This window comes from Harpia harpyja, chromosome 2 (assembly GCF_026419915.1).
Source record: "Harpia harpyja isolate bHarHar1 chromosome 2, bHarHar1 primary haplotype, whole genome shotgun sequence".
NCBI classification, from domain to species: domain Eukaryota; kingdom Metazoa; phylum Chordata; class Aves; order Accipitriformes; family Accipitridae; genus Harpia; species Harpia harpyja.
This window is the reverse complement of record NC_068941.1, coordinates 6,569,419-6,592,491: the sequence shown is the minus strand read 5'-3', so window position 1 is coordinate 6,592,491 and position 23,073 is coordinate 6,569,419. Positions and strand designations below refer to the sequence as shown.

The following is a 23,073-nucleotide window of genomic DNA, read 5'->3' as shown; positions in this document are numbered from 1 at the left end:
TAACCTCCATTAAGGAAAATCCTGTGTGTGATTGGCAAGTCAGGTAATCAGGAACCATAATAAGGAGGGGTGAACACAACATTCTGCTTTTTACATATAGATTATGCTCTAATGCCCTAGAGAGTGACTGCAGTGAGGTACTCTACTCCTACACCGTTGAAAAATGCATTGTTTTACAGATTAATTAGTGCTTATATTAGAAAGCTATATATTACACAAAGAGAAAATAAGCTGGCTACTAAACTTGACACTCATGAGCCTTTAAGAATTTTAACATCCAGAAACAACAACAAAAAATTTCACCTTGTCATAACACTAAAGACAAACTGACTAGCTCATGCTGCTATCCTGAAGAACTACGGTGGCTGCAGAACATCTGGGCAAAGGACTCACTCCATGCCTGGGCTGCTGCACCCTTGGAAATGTTGACTTACCTGCTCATTCTCAGAAGTGTTACTGAGCAGCTGGGGAAAAAACCACTTTTCTATTTTGTATTTATATTGATTTCCTTTGACTTTTGGTTACATTATAACAGATTACTACATCAAGCAAGCAGGGATATCACTATTAGGTTGTCAGATAAAGCCCTGAGTAAACACGGGAATCAAATTTTATATCTTTTCTTTAAAAGTATTGGTAATATATTATTAATCTTAGATACACTGTTTTTTTTATATATATATAATATAAATATAAAACATCTATAGCTATACCTAATACTATATATCTAGTATACTATATACAGTATGAACCTATTACAAGACTAAAACTATCTTATTCTTTCATCCCTCCATCACTGATCTTTCAAAAATGCCAAATAATGATTATAGTCCACCTAAATGTGTAAGCATGATGATAGCTAACAGCAAAATTAAATAAATAATATACTTCCTCCTTAGCTACTGCATACCTTATGTCTTCCCATATGTGTCCAGTTAAAGTCACTATGGAAAAATCAACCTCCAGCTGTTCGGCAGTGGCTGTGTTCCTTGAATGGGACACTAAACTGTGTACCTGATCTTCACAAGTGTGGCTTCCCACTGAAAGCAGCATCAAAACCAAACATTAATTGGTAGCATTTATGTAAATACATGAAAAGGATGGATAAAGGAAAAAAAAGTCCTCCAAGTTAGACAATGTTTATAACACTAATAGGTAATGTTACAAGCAAGAAGCAGAGAAGTGTGCTGTTAGGCTCAGAACACAATACATAGCAAGATTAAGAATAATAAGAACAATTTTCATTCTACTTCTCTTTCCTTTGTACTTGTCCTAATTAGTCCCTGATGGTGCGAAGACTTACCTTTACTAATGCTTAGTCCCCCTGGAAGCAATTAATGCTGATAAAAACAGGCACTTTCCAAGAGCTGAAGGGCCCAACAATTTTGTCATTGTTATAACCAGGTAAGTAAAGACAGAAGGAGATCATGCTGTACAGGGCATTAAAATTTTCTACCTTCTTGGTATGCACTGTTCTTTCCCCTCTCTTCTTGTAAGGAACATTGCCCAAAGGATTTAGTGCTGCAAGAACAGCAGAGATGGAGAAAAAAAATACTCCAAATGATGGTAGGACTCAAAAACAATCTCTTACACCTGATACGGTGTATATAACTTAGAGGATGTAATGAAAAACAAAAGCCTCTGATCCTAATTTCAGGGCAATTATTCTGACAGAGCACTCAAATAACTGAGCCGGGCTCCTCTTTTTAATTAATGCAAAGATGCCAATTTGACTTAATTGGATCAGACTGTATGGAAATTAAACATTTACATATATTGTTAAAGTATTTCTTTCATGCCAAATAGGCAGGCTTAAAATTGACTTCTCTGATCATGCGCGATGGTCAAAATTAACTAAGTTGTTAAGTCTCTGTAGGATCAGAACCAAAATACTATCTGAAAGGCATTTTGAACAGACTCCATGATCTTGTTGTGAGGCTTCCACTGTCTTTACTGTGTTAGAGGAAAGCTGGCTGAATTTGGCTGTTGTTAGTAGAGATTTTGTCAGATGGACTTACAGTTACCTTACATACAGTCTAACTGCCATTGCGACACACACCACAGCTTCCACTCGGTAACCAGTTTCAGATAGCCCTGTGTTGTCTCCTTCGTACTGCATCAGTGGTGTCATTTAGACAAAACAACTGTGTGTGTTTCTAGTATTTGCCTAAAGGGCTTTTAAATTTTAGTATTACAAGATCATCCATGGAAAGTATTCTGCAATGTATGAAATAATTTGACCTTATTATCTTTGCTGATACTGAGAAGGTAGTAGGATGGCCCTTGCATGCAATAACGTGTTCCCAGCGGGAGCAGGAAGGTTTGAATAAGGCTGTCTTAACACAGCATAGTTCTTCCAATCAGTAGCCTGGCTCAACATAAAGCTACTCTTTATTCTACTGCTAAAATATTACACAGGTAAACATTTAATTATGAACAGAACAGTACCTAGTTCATATGTGAAACATTTTCGTCTGTTAGCATATAAACGTTAATAAATGTTGAGTTAATAATCTGTTAATACTGAATTACTATTAGTCATAGGTTTTTTCAAACTGAACTGCGAATTCACTTATTCAATTATTCCTGACTACATACAATTTTACTTTTATGTCAAAATCGTGCTACTTACTGATATATTTCACCCAGCTTGTCAAAAGCAGGTGGGAAGGCTCTGAAATGCATACACCACAGACAGAGGTCTTCCAATGTAAAGAGGCCAATCTTCCCTGCTGAGAAAGCTGAAAAAACAATAAAGTGCATCATTGATTCTCTATTTATTGGGAAAAGGCACATTTGTAAGTCTAAGAATTAAATACCAATTGGAACCTCTCTTCCATAGCCCCGAAATGGAATTGTGAAAGAGACACTAAAATGTCCATCTTGGAACTATGCTGACAATTTGTTATTCTGGCTTGCTGAGACAAAATGGTAGAAAAGCTGGAAAGCAATTTCATTAATGATTTCCACACCGTTTCTCCTGCTTGTGATTAATTTTATTTCAAGTTTTCTTTCCCCATTCTCAAGTCTTTCACCTTTTTGCTTTAGCACTTTAAAAGAAATCTTTCACTTACAGATTTCTATTTCTTTCCCCCTTTTTTGCCTGTTTCCTTTCCCTCCCATTTTAGCTCAGGGGAAATCAATTTTCAAAATTAGCTAGATGGCTATAGAGGAGAAAAATGTGAACACAGGAAAAAATACATATAATAATTGCACAAATAATTTTTTTAACTTTAAGAATTGCGGAAATATCCTCATCATTTTAAAATCAATGTCATTGATGGGGATCCTACTTTAAAAAGAAAGTCTATTGTCAATTATTAAAAATCAAAATACCGATCAGCTCAATTATAATTAATTATGGGACCACCTGGTTAGTTGCAACATCACAGATTTCCTGAGTGTTCACGAGCTAAGTTGTCTTAAAAGCAAGAATGATATAGTTTACAGAATTGTGTAGGCCATCTGGTGAGGATGTCCAGGGAAGCATAAGAGAAACGAGCTTCCAGTCACACACCTTAGGATTAACTGGCTAGTAAAAGCCACAAGGCAGTAATCAACAGTCCTTTCCTGCCCCTGAGAATACGTTATACCTCGTGGCTCTTTGTAGGAATTAAGATACAAGGTCTTACAAGGGATTCACCCTTCAAGGAGATAAGGCAACAGGACGCTTTGAACTGGCCATGACAGGAATAGGACTTAATCATATGCATATAACTAAAAATGGATTTATGGACTTCCCAGAACAGGACCAGATTCCAACAAAACATCATTCTGCCTGCCCATCACCAGGAAAGGTGATTACAACTCTAAGATATTATTAAAGCTGCTGAGACTGTGGGGCTTTTAAAATTTTCTTTCATGTCCAAGATTATTCAAGTGTCTTTTTCAGGTGTTATTTCTGTATAGATTAGCTTGTGTTTTCCTTCTGAATTCTCAAAGAGACTGCAGCTGCAGTGTGACCTCAACCTTTTTTTTTCTTTTTTTTAATTTTTATTACTTAGCACAGATTTTATGATAGGAAATAATAGCAAACTTACTGGGCTTGAAGACAATCCCTAGTGGTACACACTTTAACTGGGGTATAGCTGTTAATATGTCTGTGATATAATTCCCCACAAGTGAAAGTAAGCCAGAGAGCCTACTTACTCAAAGCAAAATAATGGTTAGGGCAAATACCCTGGGATCTGTAAAATCTACTGTTTCTAAAATTAATCTCCTTTACTCTATGAAAGAAGGCTATAAGAATTATACACCTGGGAAGTTGCAAAGAACAGTGTATTATAGTTAGTTAAAATGGACCAAACTCTTCCCTCATGCAAACTTCTGAAGTCAATGGAGTTACAAAAGCAGTGGTTTTGGCCTGCAGCATCTGATGGGTGACGGGTGTAGCAGATCTTAGGGACACTTCACGCAGCATTACCTAGGATATAATTTTGTAATAGGTAACAAAATAACCTTAGGAAGCTTTACAGTAAAACGACACACTTGTATCTTTGAAATATTGGGACTTTCTGGCATAGTCTGACCTATTTCTGCGAGCAGGTTCGAAACCATTTGGGCATGCTCAGCGGCAGAGTAACTGAGTCTACAAACCACATTATTGTGCTACCCAGCCACACAACTATCCCCTAAAATACCGACCAGTGGCAAGTGTAGACACTGTCCTGAGACTCCTCCTGATCTGTGCAAACCAAAATCAGCTCATAAGGATGCACAAAAATACAGCTGAACGGTAGTACACTCTCTTTCCCCCTTTCCTGTATGTCAAACCATGGTGCTTTCTTGTGCGGCCCTGTTGAAGTCTTAAGCACCAAGGACACAGCTTTAGAGTGTGTAGAAAGAATGAAGAATTGTGTTTTGTGTCCACTACATGAGGTGCATGGTAGCAAAATAGATCTGCTCTTTTGTTGTCAGATGAATTTTTAATCGATCTGTGATAACCGCATCTCATCAAACTATACCTGATTTAAGAGCTTTCCTAAAATGTATAGACTTCTAAAATAGGAAATAGAAATTGTTGAAGGACCACATTGGTATTTCTGTTTCATTCTTTACTTCATGAAATGTTCTGGATGCAAAGCCACTTAATTGTATTTCAGCATCTTCTTCTACAAGATAAAGATTTTACTTAAAATATTGTTCACTTCTGAAGCTGAACAGCTACCTCAACGCGTCCATGAATCCCGGGATTTTAAAGGCAGACATTTTTCTTCCGTGGTGAGAAGAGTGTAAGTGCCATTAGATAATACTGAGATTTCACATAGATCCTGACTTATATCAATACACACACACATGCACATATACATGGCTTGTATGTTAATGTAGTGCCTTGTCACATCCCTCAGGAATGAAGGCCCTGTTCAGTGAAAGACTTCAGATAAAGTGAGCATGACCTACAGCAACAATGACAGAGCCTGTGCCCTAAGCCATTGCAGACAGACAGGATAGAAAGGTAAGCAAACAGAAAAATGTGGTGGAGATGGGCAAGACAATTGCAAAATAAAATAGGGTTTAACAGAAAGCAGAAAAGTAGAAAGCTCAGCTTGTCCTTATGCGATTCAAGCTACATTTGCAAGTGAACATGCTTTCTACTAATAGAAATAAAGATCTCCACTGACAGTGCTTTACATGAAACTGGAGGATAATCAGTTACTTAAGATAGAAATAAAATGAGTGCACACAGCACTTTGCAGAAGCTCATACAATCCACTGTAACACTTTTGGCTTACTGAACTCTTTGAAACAGAAACTGAACATCTCAGCAGAAGTTAACCCAGCTCAAGAGTCCTTGAAATTGGCTTTTGTTCGTCACCCATAGATTATCTACTCTCATGACCCCTCCTTCCTTTCTGCACTCTCTTCTTTTATTATTATTCATAATTTGTCAGCAGCCAAGAAATTCCTCTGGGTTTCAGTGATGAAGTGCTTCATTTGGACTAATTGTTTCATTTACTTTAAAAGAACAAAGAAATATGTCAAAGCACATTTATTCTTTTGAGGCCACTTTTGGATATCTGTTGCCAGTTGTTACGATTTTTGGAACTGAAAATTGAAGATTTAACTTTCAAAAATATTTTAAGTCAAAGCAGTACACACTATAGATATTTACAGACATGGTGAAGAGAGCATCAAAGTTCTTGCATTTGTGCCACTACACATTTCACCTTAAGATCACTAATCCCAGACCGCCTTGGCAGATCTCAGACATGACACCACTGAATTAAGGCTCTTCATCCTCTGCTCCCTAGACAAACAAACAAGATTCAACACAGCAATGTCTGCTGGAAGTGGAGTAGAGGGTAAGAGCAGAAGAGAAAAAAAATAGGATAAATTGGTACAGGGGAACTATGACATCAGGACAGTAGAAAAGAGGTAGGAATTTGGGACTGGAAATGGGACTAAACCAATACTATATGGAAATATTATTAGCAGACAGGAGGATGAAACAGTCATTGAGTAGGCACAGGTTGTCATAGGACTTCATGCCTGAGATGACAAACCATGGATGGGTAACTTTGCCCAATCATCTAGCTATGCAGGCTCTTGCATTAAGCTTTAACTGAGCTATATTGGCTAAATAAACGGGACGGCAGGTTTCACTCTTAACTTCAGTGAAACTGCACCTGCTTAGTTTCAGTTTAATTTGGCTCTCAGTTTCTTTTTATTTCTTCTCTTCTTGGTACAGATAATGGGCCCTCTCCCATCCTGGGTGAAGGGAAACATAGATTAAAAAGGCTTACAGAGAAAAAAAAAATTAAAGTTCATTAAAAATTAAAGTTCATAAAAAATTAACTCAAATTTAAGAGTTTGACATGGGCTATAGACAAAAACCAGGCTAATAGCAGAGTAGGTATTTTTAGGTATTCATTCCCAAATTCTGATTCAGGGAAAACTGACCTATGTGTCAGCCTGGCCAATCATCTCTAACTGGTGTGCTGGAAAACATTAAACTACGAGTTCACCTGATACTGTGCATCATGGGTTGTAAGAACGTGGTTCAGGCTGAGCATGCTCTGTTTGTCAAAAAAAAAAAAATATTGGAAATCATTATTTTAATGCGTACTTTTCCTTTGGCTGTACGTGCACTGGTATCCATTTAAACTGTACTCTAGTCTCCCACCCCAATGCCTTTGTGGCTAACAAATTAAGACTCTACTACCAAGAGAATGTAATGTACCTTTTTACTGTGAACTTTTATGGCATTACTTCCTTATTATATCAGTACTCAAGAAGAATGTTAACAGCCATTTGAACTCAACTATTTGCATGTTTCTGCATACTATACAGTTGTTAAGGGAATACAAAATAAACCTCTATTTTATACTTTCTTAAGCTGAACTTCTTGCCTCACTGACAACAAGCCACCTGTGAACCTAATTCTGTGATATATTATAGGCTTTTGTGCAAGACTGAAAGGAGTTAGTTTGGTGCTACAGCTGATTAACCCTGAGACAAGTAGAATAAATAAAGGAAAGACGACTTAATTTTCACAGTTTACAATTGTGGCATGTACCCTGATACTACACACAGATGAAACTTAATGGCTTTTATTTATTCTTGTCCTTTATGGACAAACCAATTAATGCTATTTTGTGAAGCATACTCTACTTGCCCACTGTGTCCAGCCTACTGCAAAAATCCAGTTCCCTTTATTTTGATGTACCACCCTATCATGATCTCTAATACATCATAACTTCAGGTGATATGTGCAGTGGAGTCTGTGACAGCTGTTAAATCAGTATTTATTTCACTGATGCAAGACACCAAATGGAAAGAGATTGACTTAGTGTCCTGGGCATTCTCCTAGCCGTAAAATGTGACATACTGTGCCTACTTAAGTATTGCTACCTGGAGGAGTGACAAGTTTAGGGGGAAGATGTATCATCGCTATCAGCTCTATTGTGCAATAAAACCTATGTTCAAGTAATGGTGCCTGCATACAGCATATTTAAACCAATATTCTTTTAGTTGGAGTAACTTAAGAGTGTTTCTTCTTTCAATGGTCTTTGGTGTTTTCTGGGAGATTTCTTTCAAGGATGTTATCAAGTAGAAATAAGTTTACACATTATTCCACTGCTACATCTGAAAATAAAGCAGCTCAGTAAATTGGAGATGCAGCTGGTAATATCCACAGTTACAGAAGTGGCTGTGTACTCTGAAAGCCAGCTGCAAAGTTTTCAGGGATATGGTCACATTTTCCCCTTTTTAGTATTTACCAGCTTTAAGATTTCTTGTTCGTCGTCTGTCAAACTAATATTTAAAAACAGAGGACACTTGAATTTTAAATGGAATTACACTGAGAATTTGCCTGTGTCACTCTAAAGAATAGACTTTTTCGTTTGACATTTTTCTTTATATAGACCAGAAAATAAATAGTATACCTGCATTTTGTGTCGTGTACTTGGGCATCGTTGTGTAAATATTGCTTCTCTTCATCTTGAAGCCAAACAGATTGTAGTTTTTGACTTAATACTTGAACAAACCTGAGGAAAAGCTCTCATACAATCAGTTCTGGTTTTTCCTGGGAATTCACAGTGAACCTGTCTTTCATAAACCATTCAGGCTGTACAAAGACTTGAACTCCAGCTCATGCTGTAAGGAGCAAAGATTATTTTGATACCATAAGATAAATGGAATGGAGCTGTCCTGGGTCTCTCTGGTAACCACAAGAAAATCTTTGGTAACTTGCCTGCTTTAGACACCCAGCCCTCAGATGGCCAACAGCAGATAAGGCGAGTCCCATACAAGAGCAGCCCTTTCTCTCTTCTTATGTGAGCAGCTGAAACTTCAGTGCATATCCCCAGCCTATTCCAAATGTATTGATGCATAGGAAGCTAAGTTACATTTGAATGTTAGTCTGATTTCAAGTTTATAGTTAATACTGAATTAAAATTTGTTCTGATTTGCTAATTTATCATTTTCTGTAAAACCTGTTAATGTTTGAAAAGGGATGTATGTATTAATTCTCAACTCTAATATTAAAGAAGTACCTTGCATGGGTTGAGAAACAAACAAATAGCTGATATTGATGATGGCAGGACCAAAAAGAAATTCCAGTACTCAAATATAAAATCACCTCTCCAGCAGCAGCCTAGAACCCTCCTTGACTCTGGGCCTGCTGGCCAGTCTGAAGATTTCTCCACAGGGCAGAAGAGGAAAGATTATTGAGTACCTAAATCATCTTCTTCCCCCAGAGTACGTCCCATCAAGTCTACTTATTGGAAAGTGAGTTCTGTGGAGGCAGATCCTCTAACACCATGTTTTCAAAAGTATTTACTAAAAGCCCATGGCTGAAGTTCAGGACTGCAATTCGAGACCACATTTACAGGCATCTGACAGGCATTGTATTCACGACAAGCAACACATCTAAAGGAATGAATGCTACTTCCTCCAACAGACCACCATCTTTGTAATCTATTAACCTACTCTCCCTCATGTGATGGGTTAACCCTGGCTGGACGCCAGGTGCCCACCAGAGCCGTTCTATCACTCCCCCTCCTTCTCAGCTGGACAGGGGAGAGAAAATATAACAAAGAGCTTGTGGGTCGAGATAAGGATAGGAGAGATCACTCACCAACTACCGTCACGGGCAAAACAGACTCAGTTTGGGGAAAATTAACTTGATTTATTACAAATCAACCTGAGTAGAGTAATGAGAAATAAAACCAAATCTCAGAACACCTTCCCTCCACCCCTCCCTTCTTCCCGGGCACAACTTCACTCCCGGATTCTCTACCAACCCCCAGCGGCACAGGGGGACGGGGATGGGGTTTACGGTCAGTTCATCACATGTTATTTTCTTCTTCTTACAGAAGCCACCCCTGTAACCCCCCCCGGTACCAAAACCTTGCCACACAAAACCAATACACCTCATCACCCCTTCCCTCCTGCCTTCTACCATTCCATATTCCCATAGGCAAGGAAATACTGAACTTTTCACTTGCTTTCACTTCTCTAGCTTCATAATTTCCACCAGCTTGCTATCATCAGGTTTACTCAAGGCAGCTCCCTCAGATCAACCTTTTTCTGACAGAGTAGAACCAAGAAAGAAACCAAGACAGAGCCTACGGCTTTCTTGGCAAGACATGCTTGTCCCATCTCAAAACCTTGCTGACCACAAGGTGTTTCCTTTTAGTCTTCATTCACATTACTGTAAGAGTTTCAAACACATGATTTTTGGTACTGTGGTACATTACAACTTCTGGGCAACTTTTGTTCCAAGTCAATAGGTTTTGTTTCTTTTCCCGTTTCAGACTCTATTCCTGCCTCTTTAGTGTCTGTCTTTCTAGGCAAATAAGTAGTTTCCCTTCACTACAGTTTGTTGGTTTTGTTTTCCTTCTTTTTTGACGTTTGTAAAGCCTGACTCTTCATATTGGTGTCCTTTGACTTGATTCCACACTTTAGCTTGCTTCCCAGAATATTTGCAATGCTTTGATCATTCTCTTCTCTCCCCTCGTTATTCTGTTCCTCAACTGGGAAAGATATATTAACACCAGAAGCTTTCCATTCTAGGTAAGAGGACAACTTTCTCCTTGGAGACACTGTCTGTCCTGTTCAGTTTTACATTTTGCCTTGTTATTGATATTAAATTGACAATGAATGTTGACTACTCATGGAAATTGGGGACATAATTCTCACTATAAAACATTTACTGGAGTAAACTCAACCCAGCAAACAAATTGATGTATACAAGGGGAACAATATAAAACCTATCAGCAGGGCACAGGTTTATTTTATGCAGATACACAGTTTGCATATTATGGGACTCAACAGCACTCAAGTTTCCAATAACTTCTTTTTTTGCTTGACCAATTTTCTTCATTACTTATAGGTCCCTGCAGAATTCAGAGCTGTTATTACAAACATATACATTACAGAAGGATCACAGCCTGACATGCATAGCTTTTTAATAAGGTTTTCATCAGCTGCTTTTACTGACATTTTTTCATTTCTTTCACCCTGCTTTTAATGTCTTAGTCTTCATTTGATACTGTAAGACAAAAGGAGTGGAATATTATCACAGAATGTGTTCATGGCTGAATATAAAAATAATCACACAGTACACCTGAAGCATGAAGGCTCTGTAGGCAATTTCTGTTCCTGTTTGCATATGCAATCCACGCAATCTAGATGGAAAAGTTATCCTCTTTTCCCGTATCAGATTAACCCCATTTAAAAAAAGCATTCTCAAAGCTTAGATTCATAATTGAAAATAATCCATACTGAGTTTTAAGTCTAAGATTCAAAAGTAAGCATGCATATTTGTGCAAAGAATTTTGTGATATCTTCCAAGACTTGCACTTGTGAAACTGTACACCACAAGTTGATGTTCAAAACTCATTCCATCTCAAAGGATATGAGCCAAAAGAAACTGTCCTTTTATCACTGAGGAGTGCTTGTGATGTTCTAAAATTTAATTATTTGAAGTAACTGAGTCAGCAAAAATAAGAAGCAGTTCTCTATCCTACCACAGATATCAATAAAGTGAGTGCCTGATGGCTGTCAATTCAGGTCCATCAGGACCTGAGGCAAGTTTATTCTGGCTCCAGGACACAGCTCTGACTCATACCAAAGCAGCATATTTTAGGTGTGGCTACATTTACTAAAGAGTGATCTGTACACAAAATCGTTTGTCATGATCCAAACATTTAAAGAAAAGTAAAAAAACCCTGCTCATTTTCTCAGCTCACATGTCAACACTAGTGGTGAGATAATCAATGCGATGTATCTAATATCCCTGTCAGCCAACCTTTCCCAGCAGAAAAAAGGTTGAAAGAAGTTGGAGGACATTTTTTCTAAAAGTTTTCTTCTTTGGTGTGGGGTATAATTTGTGTTCCCTCTTCAACATGAGATGCTTCATGATATGAAGGGGAGAAAGAGAGTGAAGCTTCACAGTTTGTGGTCAAAGGAGGTGAAAAGTAAGCTTGCAGCAGGATCATATCAGTAGGCAAATACACTTCTACTCACTTCAGTGGATTTCTATCAATGATCATTCTTACTAAACCTCTTTTCCTTAGCTCACAGCTTAGCTCTGATGCATAGGGTTGGCTTTGTCCCAGCCACACTCTACCTCCAGCAGTTATGATAGATGAGGGATTCAGATTCATGACCCCTTTACTTGCATTTAAAATAGGCTACAACATTCTGGGCAAATCCGTTTTATTTTTTCCATCCCCATAAATATCAGCAGGCACCATGAAATCTGACCTGCATTAGCTCAGATCTGATACCCACCACTGATGCACTGCTCGCAGCACTGCCAGAAGAGGGTTATGTTGAAGTGTCCAGGACGGCTTTACAGATTGAAAATGCCAGTGCCAGCACGCCTCAAAAGAATCTCAAAACTTGACTGTTGGTACAATAAATCTGAAGATGTATCCAACAACAGCACAGAATGAAGAAAAGCTGTGGAGGGCAGGAGGGAAGCTGGGAGGAAAAAAAAGACTAAAAAGTTGGGAGTTGGTCTTCACTGTTAGGAATATTGCCTAATTTTTTTGTCAAGAGCTCTCCATTCATAGATCATGCAGGATGCTTAGTCTCATATCTATAATGGTGAGGGAACACATCCAGAAATAGTCAGAGAGAGTCTGTCAACTAAAATGATTCCCAAATGCTCTGATACCTTGCAACCTGGCCAAGTAAACCTGCTGCCTACAGATATTCTTCTTAACATCTGGTGGTGTGATGATTCTGAGCACGTGCTTGTGCATTCACACTCATAAAGACAGGATATTGCCCATCCTGCTATGTTCTCTAAAGCAAAATTCAAATAATATGTTACCAAGGATGGGACTCTTGAGGAGTAGGTTCACATCACTGCAATACTTCAACAAAATTACAGCTTTACATTCCTCTTGGCTCTGGCTGTACTGCACAAAATCCATAGGGCAAAGGAGGAGGGGGTTGAAATTCAAAATAAATCACCTGAAAATTCAGAAGTGCTATGTTTCTTAGAGCAGTGAAGCATGCCAAAAGCTGCATGAAGTTGTCCCACTATAAAAAGAATGAGAAAGGTCTGAAAATTTTCTTTCATCACTGGCAAATTCTGACTGATAATCAGGAAAGTTATTAGTACACACCCATATATACACATACCTACTGTACTTTGGAAGTGAAATTCAGTAGCAGATCATTACATTGAGACCTAGTATCAGTGCATAATCAGAAATTAAAAATATCCTTCTTGCAACAATCTAACTAGATTGTCACAAAGAAAGATGATTTTTAAAAGGCCCAAATTCCTACTTTGCTGGTTATTTACTCATGCAAGAAGCCATCCTGTGTCTCTTTAGCCTCTGTTAATATAGATATTAACAGTTAGATCCCAGATTTCATCTGCCTATGATGGAGCTCTCATAGTTACTAGGAGCACTCAGTGAAGTTATTTGACAACACTTTGCCCATTTGTCAGAAACAGTAGTATTTTTGCTGTGGCATTGCATCTACTTAAGACTGCCAACTGTGCTAAGACATTTCTGCTCCTACAGTTAGGTCCAAGGCTTAGTAAAATTAAATGCATATTTTGAGTGTGTTTTGAGTCAGCTCTGATTGCTTTAAGCTCTGGTTGTATCATCAGACAAAAAAACCCAACCCTAAAAATAGTCAAGAAATATATATTACTTACTTTTTTTAAAACCTGCAATTTACAGTGACATTTAACCCATCTTTCCAGAGCTGCAATTTGACAAGTACGTAATTGCATTTGACCAGTGATAATCATAGAGACAAATAAGTCACATTTAAGACAACCTTTCTTAATTGATCTTTGCCTGCAATTATTCATCATCTGTATGTATATTATTTACAATGAAGAAACAATTTATAATAATCTTCTAAGATTACATCATATTTTTCTAAATGAAAAATGATGTCATGAGTTGCTTAGTTTCTTCTATCCCAACTCAACAGGTGTTTTGAAAAATAATATATGAAAATTTGGCCTGAGTGAAAAGGAGAAGATTCAATATCAGAGGCATAATATGCTGCTTTACAGGAATTTAAAAAAAAATGAACTCAGTTTGATCTTGTGAATGCATTTTGGCTAAAACAAAACATTGGCCTTTTCACAGCTGCCATGTGACCAATTAATAAAAGACCTAAGCAACAGAAGTAGTTGACTTCATCATAATGAATGCTAGTCTGCAAACAGAAATCACATAATTTCTGGGATTAGAGCTGAGTTCTAGATTCCCTATTTTTAGTCTTGATTCCTTCTGTTTGGGTTTGGTTTTTTTAAAATCTTGCTTCCTTTAGTCTAAATTCCATTTCTTCCTGATCTTTCTATAACAGTGGCATTATAGTGCAAGTAACATAAAAAGGACAGCAGAGAGCAAGGTCTAAAGGGACTGCTCATTTCCCATTGTCTTCAATTCTGCCAGGTAGCACAATTTTGACATGGCCCTCATAGGCCAGGCCAGAATACTTGTGAGCATCTGAGGTGACTTTAGCCACCTGCATTTCAAATCATGACTCCCATTGCTTGTGATGATAATGACAACGCTAAGCTTTCCTCTTTAGCTCAAGTAAAAACAATGGATGCATTTTATACCTGAAAACAGCTAAATCATACTGATATGCAAAGAGCAACTTAGAAATACCTTAGAATAGTTATTTAGGCAACCTGTGACTGAATGCTTACTTATCTCTAAGAAAAACTTCAACTGCTAATGGAGAAATATAACCTGCTTCCCTAATTTGTTCTCCAAAGATCTTTGTCTTCCATCCCCACCCTTATTTTAGCAATTAATGAAGTCAGTGTAAGTCTTTCCATTGATTTCAGTGGTCTACAGCAGAAGGTTCCAGCCCTGCCTCTGGGAGCTGCTTTAAGTCTTCTTTGCTAAATGGAATTTTTTAGCTTTGCAGCACTACATATTAATTTATACCACCATGTCTGGCAGTCTACCTGGGGGGGCAGAAAGGCTGTAATTTAATATTTTAAGGTATATTATGTTCATTAAATGATGTGTGTACATTAACTGAATGTAGAAGCTAACAGAAATTAGTTTTTATATAATAGAGTACAGTATAAACTAATGAGAAATAAAGGAATGTTAGTCACCACACCATAACAAAATATTCTCACATCTACACATGCCCCTGGAGAATTGTTACCTCATGCTCTGTGTGATGGATGTCTACCAACAGTGGGCTTTGTTGTCTGAGGTGACTCACCTGGAATTAGTTAATGTTTCTAAATGAAGCCAAGGAATGTTAACATTTTAAAGAGCTCAGTGATACAATAAACCCTTACACTGGATTTACAGTATTGGCATCACATTTAATTTTAGTATCTGTAATGTTTTTCTATTTTATGTGTAGAAAAGTGGCGGAGGGGTTACAATTAAATTCTAGAACATCCCTACACTGCTATTAAAACCTCTTTTTCCTCCTCTAATCCCAAAGCTAAAATTACTTTGTTTTCTGTATTGATCCACCGTTACCTCAGGATAAACAGATATGTACCTTTAAAATTATATTCTATAATATGCAAATTGGCACGCCACATAAACGAATTACTGAAATGACTCAAAAGTAAATGGAAGAACAAAAGATTCTTATATACCATATTGCTATTCCTATTGGATATTAAACACCTGATTTTTTCATGCCACATTTATTCCATCTTTAGTGTACACTCATTAGGACAGACAATTTCTTACGGTATGTGAAGGCAGCAAATACTGTAAAAATTTGCATGCAGTAAATTTACCCAATAAACATTGGAAAAGATGGGTTGGACCTAAAACCTATTGAAACCCAAATGAATATTTCAATTCAGGTTGCTTTGGATCAGTCCACAAGTCCAAACTACCTTTTGTAAATAAACATTTTAGAATATTAAGTCATAAAATACTCTACTTTCTTGTTCGTTACAATATCGCTTTCCTTACATTATTCACCTTCCAAATTATGTATCTATATATACATATATATATATATACACACACAGAGACCCTTTTCCACAATAGGGACTTAATATATTGAAACATTATAGCTTTCTTAGTATGCTTCATACTCTTCCCTATTTTGCTAGTGCCTCTAATGATCTATTCCTAGTCATTTTTTAGAGACCAACTAATCCAACTGCACCTCTTGCTAACACCAGATCTTTAGAAATGCATTATACTGGACTCTCTGAAATTCATGATTCCTCTCACCTTTGACTGAGATTCAGTTTTCAACGGCAGCTCCATGTTCTCACATCAGAAAAAGAGATTACTCCCTGAACATACTTAGGCTTCATGCATCAAATACAAATATCTAGCAGACCCTTGGAAATTGTATGCTACCATACAACTATGAAATGGATTTTTCTACAATGCCAGCGGGACCTCACATTTTTAATAGCTTTCTGCTCCAGTAGCCCTGGAGAGGAAAATGTTCAGGTATTAGCAATAGGCACTATTAATAGATATTCACTAATCGTAATATGATACTTGAAGTAATACACGTTAATGTAGGCTTCAAAACCATGTGCCAAAGAAAGCATTTAACTTCCACCTGTACTTGTATATATTATTCACATGACTGAATGTATAGAACAGGATAGTACCAATGAAAAATTACTAAACAAGTAACTCATTAACCACTTACATGTATAATCATTTACTGTATAGTAACTATGACACAAATTTAAGCATGGCAGACAGCTCTCCACCACTACAAACATATTCTTACATAAGCTTTCAAATCCCCTCGTGTGGGATCTCAAGAGTCTCTGACCCTCAGAAGCTATTTTATTAGGCAGTCAGAATTTTCAGATATTTTTCTGCTCAAAATAAAACAAGAAAATAAAACTCAAGTCTGATGTATTTTTTTAGATCAAGAATAACAGAGCAAAAAGTCAGTAAAACACTAAGATTAGTACCTAAATATTACAGAGCTACTTCCTTTTTCCCTGGCTTTTTTTTTTTAATTTGGAGAAACTTTACCCAGTGTAAAATAAAATCCATTCTTTTCATCTAGAGTAGAACAAGAAATTACCTACTATATAACAACTAAGAAGCCTATCCGATTAATGAGGCCTCTGTGAGACATGTCAGGATTTATCTGCCAGTTATCGTGGAGGGCAGTGATGCTGATGGAATGTGAGCGCAGGTCCTGCCACTCTGACCGCAGCACCTTTCCAGACCTCATCCCGAATGGAAACAAAAACCAGTTGTGACCATCAGAAATCTGATTAATTGAGAGTGGCATTCTGAGCCTGGTGCTGGTGACCCAATGACTGGGAATTGCCCTGGAGGTTTAAAGTCTCATGTCCTTCCCAGGGTAGCAGTCACACATATAACTAAACTGCCTAGTTAAATTACATTAGCCAACTACTGTTTACAAATTTCAGAATCACATACGGTCTGCCCATTGTTTGGCACAGATAAACACAATCAGCCCTGGCATTTGAAGCTGCTGACAGATTGCCAGCCACTGGTGCAGATGGTGGCAGCACAAGAGCGCTAATTACCGATGACATTAATGATGAGGTAACCTGTCTCTCTTCAGCTAATAAACAGATGGAATATGTTTCCTATTAATTTTTTTTCAGATAACAAATTGTTTAGCTTTAATGGTAGAGAGCAACAAAACCAAATTATCTGTTCTTTGGAGAAATTTGTTTTCCGCTAATTGCTCTAAACAATCAATAAAAGAATTACAACTGGCATTATCCCACTGAGAACAAAAGCAGAGAAGTCAAAGTCAATTAGCTTTCTACAGTACGATGCACTCAGATGGAAAGAGTCATTACAACAGAGTGTAAAAGTCAAACGATAAAGTATGCAGTTCGTGAACAAAGCAGACTTGGATGGAAAATCTAACAGAGGGCTTTTACATACCTGTCAATTCTTCATATATCAGAAGATATCTTCATATACCTTCATAAAACCCAGTTTTTCTTTAGATGCTTCCAAAAAAGGGTAAAAGACAGGTAAGATGATGTCCTTGGATCTTAGAAGGCTCTGTGTCTTAGGAGCACGCTAAGGCTGTAAAGTCTTCAGAAGTCATGACTGAGAAATGTCTCATCTACAGAATAAAAAGAACAAACAACCAGCTCAGTTTTCTGTCAATGCTCCATTAGTACAAATACAATATAGAAAAGCTGAGGACTCCACAGTGGCTAGTGAAATATTATGCAAGTGGGCAAAATAGCTGCCCTAGTTAACTTCCCAGTCTTTTCTCCACTGTTCTCAAGGTGGGGGGTGAGGGGCAAGGAATAAAATAGGGCAACTGTTGCTGCCACATTGTTAGTGCTTAATACAACGCCCATGCTTCAAGTGAGGAGACAACTTCATCAGGACTGGGACTCCCCACCTTGTGTAAGCACCAGGTACCAGCAGTGTGCTGAATGACTGGAGCATCCATTCTCTCAGAGGCAGGACTTCAAGCTCTTGCTGAGTCCCTGAAAGTCCTGAGAAGTCAGATTCTTGTGTCCTGCAGGGCTGTGGCTCGTGGCCCTGCTGAGCAGTGCCTCTCACCAAAGCCCAAAGCCTGTCCAGGAGGAAGCAGCCAAGAGGCAGTGGCCCCCATTCTCTCACACACTAGCCAGCTAGCAGTGTCTTGGCTCTGTATGCACAGAAACCCCTGCTGTCCCGCTCCGGACAGGACTGCTGCACAAAAAAGTTGTGATATCCTGTTTCAAAATTGAGAAGCGGTGATGTGTATTTTTGCATATATCCCCATTTCCCCCACCATGGGTTTATGATACAACATATCATAGTTTTATTTATAAATTTATACACAAACTGACTATTTGGGTTGAATATTTTAACTAATAGCAATTGGATCAAGGCAGCAACTATGTAGCAAAGACAAGTCACCTTCGCTGGAGGTATTTAAAACTTGTGTAGACATGGTGCTTAGGGACATGGTTTAGTGGTGGACTTGGCAGTGTTAGGTCTACAGTTGGACTCGATGATCTTAAGGGTCTTTTCCAACCTAAATGACTCTATGATTCTATGACCATCTGTATCAGAAAAAAATTCAAGCACATAAGATTCAGACATATTCTGCTAGAATAACTTCTCATTGCTGTTTCATCTGATTTTCCTCAAATGCATGGAGCTTTAGATTTACTTTTAATTTTTTAAACATTTTTCATGGATTATTTGCTGGTTCCAGTGCATTCAATTAAGAAAGTAACATTTTAACCCACTTGGTATTGACCATAACTCACTTTGTGTGTTGGAAGAGTCAAGTGCACATTAGTTCACATTAATTCCTTGCACCCTGCAGTTTCTCCACGGTGAAAAGCTTAGTAGCATGTATTTTGCCCTGGAAAACTGAAATCATAGAGCTTTACATGAACCCTTGACTGATTTAACCTCTCTTGGGCTGAGATCCTGACTGTTCTAGTAAGGAGTGGTTAAAAAGCCAAAGTGCTCTTGCACAGGCTACTTGAATGACAGTGCTTGTCTCCCCCAGATCATTCCATCAGGACACTTTCCTGCACAGGATTATTTTTCTACAGCAATGTCTCTAATTTTATACAGGGTAAAAATTACTGACCACCCAAGGTCTCAATACATTGAGCAATGTTTTCAGCAGTGATGTAATGTTGTATTTGAAAACACATTATCTCCCCACTTTCTACTTTATGCTGTTGCACACAAAGGAGTCCACTGACTTTTTCATGCAAGCACAATTGCAAAGGCATCCGAAACTTTTGTTAAAGGCCACCTACTTTTTCCATGAGTTATCAGAAACAACACAGGCAGCCTATTTAGAAGTGAATAACAATGAACGGCTGTTCTCGGCTGGGAAAGGTTTACATACATCCTCACAGTTCTCTTTATTCAGAGCTTGTAAACAACAACAGCATACAAGCCCTACAGCCACTAATTTAGCACCACATTGTGACTCCCTCTGTTTCTTTCCATTTGCCTGAAGCAAAGTCAAGTTCTAATGACCTTTTTTGGCCAATATATATGAAACTGGTTTGTGTGACCTCGGTACTGTTTTCTACAAAGCAGTCTGTTGACCATGAAATTCCTATGACTGGGCTTAAGTTGGTTCGTCTATGCATTGCTGAATAATTAAGTGTGGGACTAAGTTTTGTTGAAAAGGAAAACAAACATTTTGATTAGTTTTGTTGCAAAACATTGCTAATACAGGGGCTATTCGGCTGCTAAGCAGAAAAAGGAAATCTTTAAGGAATGAAAAAAATTATGGTATTTAACAGTTCTCAGTTTTTCTCCTTAGCCAGGGTTCTTGTAAAATGAACACAACATCCCTCTATGGCTATATGCACAACGATTAGCTAAGCCACCTGTAACATGCTATATTTTCCTTCGCAAAAGAGAGCATGTGGTGGTTAGAACAGATACTTGATACAGAAGGAAACATCTCTCTTATATAGAATTTGTTTACAAAGCCACTTAAAAAATTTTAAAAATTGCTCTGAATATCTTGCTTACTTTTCCAGCAGAGATGTCTTCTTCCTATGCTAACACAAGACAGATTTCCACAGAACGCCAGCTGAGTGCTAACATTTGTTCTTTACAACATAGCCCTCTACAGATGAGACCAAATTCTGCTTTCCTTCTAATTTTGGCAACTACGGTATAAGTAACAGTTGCACAGTGTCATTCTGAATCACAAGTTTTACTTATGATCCATAGAATATACCTCACGTTAGACTGCTTTTCTTCCTTAATGCTGGAATCCTCATACTTTCATCATCTACAGATACACAGGGTGGGTATCTAACAAAACCTAAGTCAGCTCTTACCATGCAACTTTTGTTTTCCCTTCACACACATGAAGCATTCCTGAAGTGATTATACAAATGAAAGGAAACCTTTTATCATACTCTTTGCTCATCTGGGTCACCTGAAATGCAAAGTGCAAAATTAAATTCCTACAAACAGTAAAACAGTTCATTCTTCTCTCTGCACTCTGCTACACTTCACCATGCACACAATGTGGTAATTGCTTTTGCTTGACTTGTTCAAACAGCCATTTTCATGATGTGACAGCTAGGGCACTAATATATTTATGCCCTTTGTAATCGGCCAGCACTGCTTGTAATTAGGTGCAAAGTTAATTAAGTGCAATACATCTAATAACTGCCTGCCAGTAATTGTAAAGTTTGATTTAGCACATGAACTGTCAAGGTGTCAGAACGGTGTGTTAAAAAATAAGTTGCTAACAGAAAAACAATCCTGCTACAAGTGAGGGAAAAGCACTGTGACAGTGAGTCAGTTGAGAAATGGAAAAGGTATTCAATACTTACTATTTCCGACACTGGGAAATGACCCCACCTGCATGTCGGTAAGTTGTATCTTGCTTTATTGAACAACAAATTGAAATATTTTTTTACTTACCAGACAATGTCTTCTCCTATAGACAACCCTTCCCTTTAAAAGCTATACATATGGTATAGAATTTTTAAAAGTCTGTAAATGTCAGTAAGAGAACAGATTTAATTTTTTTAAAAAATTAATGCTTAGAGAAGGTTATAAAAGGAACCAAGAAGGCCCAGAAAGTCACATTTCATATTTAGGGACCTGGTTTTGTTTGTTTCTTTAGTTGCACAAAATACAGCTTTTCTTCTACTGAACGTAAGAGAACATTATGCATATCCCAAATACTTACATATAATACTAGCATGAATAACTATGCTTTAGTTGTTTGTGCTTTAGTTAATTTCACGTTTTCAATTCTTCACCTGGGAAAACCATGTTGGTCATGATTTTGTTCCTTACAGGATATCCCTTCTCCAAACCAAAGTTTCAAACTACTTCTTCTTGGTTTCAACTGTTTACTTGTGCTTCTATTTATCTCTTCAGTTTTCTTGAAAACCAACTCCTCTCCTAATGGTTGATCATCCCTTCTCCACGAGCACATTGTGAGTTTTCCAGATCCATATTCTTCTTTCTTTAATTGAACTCTGATTTGGTCAAATGTTCCCTTTACCTCCATCCCTGTATGGTATGAACTGTAAAATATTCTTTTCCTCATGCTAGGCAGTCAGGGCAGGTCTGAACAAAAGTATTGCTGGTCAATGGGGAAAAAAAAAAAAGAAAGAAAGAAAAAAGAACAAATTAAACAAATTCTATACACAGAATAATTTAGGACTAGCTGTACATCAGTTAGAAGTTACAGTGAGCACAAATGATGAGTTACATATGTACCACAGCAGCACAAAATATGTGCACAGTTCCATACTACTTTGATTACTAACACACTCACAGATGTATGAAGCTCAGAAAATTACACCTATAAGATATCAAGAGGGAAAGCACAGACAATGCTCTGAAGCTTTTTTAGGCCAGCAGATTTGGTACAAATTGATGGAATTTGTACACATACAGGATAGCCCACAAACCTTGAGAAATAATCTAAGTTCAAGGACAACATTGCTACTTCCAAACCAATCACTAGTAAAGCTTGCTTTCTAAAATACTTCACAAAAATCAATGTCATATAAGCTAATCTTTGTGGTTAGTTATTATGAACTGATATTTGATCAGGGAAATTATGCTCTAGATCGACATGAAATTAATAATGCTTGTTGTGTGGTGCCCAATGACAAAGGTAAATGCTAATAGCTCTGAAATCCTAATGATTGCCAAAGTACTCTTCCAAGCTTTGATTAGTGCTTGTGTTGTGCAATTATGCTTTTCTATAATTACTGTGAATTACCATCATGATATTATTATTCTCACATTTTTTATTCCTCTGAAATTCTCAAAATTTCCTGCAGCTAAAAATGGATTTCATTTGCATTATCACAAGATTTGATTGTTTAATGAAAAATAATTCCATGCAGACCCTCATGTTAAATTGTCCATTTAAAATTTTCCTGTTATCTAGATTATGTTGAAGTGTCCCTTCTTTCATTTATCATTTGCCTTTATTATCACAGTCACTGCCCTCGCTTCATGCTAGATTTTGGAGAGAAGGGAAAAATGAAAGACATTTTTATTCATGTCCCTGTCTTCTGCCTGGAAGCCCTTTCTCTGCATGTTCTCCCTTTTCATTAAAATTGCTTATTTGGAAAGCTTAAAAACACCAGGATTTTTCAGCAAAATGTGGTAGCTATACTAAAAATATGATTTTTTTTTTTGCTTGCAGTAG

General features: G+C 37.5%; 1 long non-coding RNA gene across 1 annotated transcript in view; it reads right to left on the bottom strand.

The window, feature by feature from the left end:
• Nucleotides 1-792: 792 nt before the first annotated feature.
• Nucleotides 793-23,073, bottom strand: part of LOC128154144 (uncharacterized) — a 71,898-nt gene continuing 49,617 nt past the window's right edge. Inside the window, exons 2-6 of the long non-coding RNA XR_008239262.1 lie at nucleotides 21,589-21,990; nucleotides 20,723-20,823; nucleotides 17,832-18,018; nucleotides 2,633-2,741; nucleotides 793-1,040 (exon numbers count right to left, since the gene is read on the bottom strand). This is a non-coding gene — a long non-coding RNA (uncharacterized LOC128154144). The remainder of the gene's footprint in view (nucleotides 1,041-2,632; nucleotides 2,742-17,831; nucleotides 18,019-20,722; nucleotides 20,824-21,588; nucleotides 21,991-23,073) is intronic.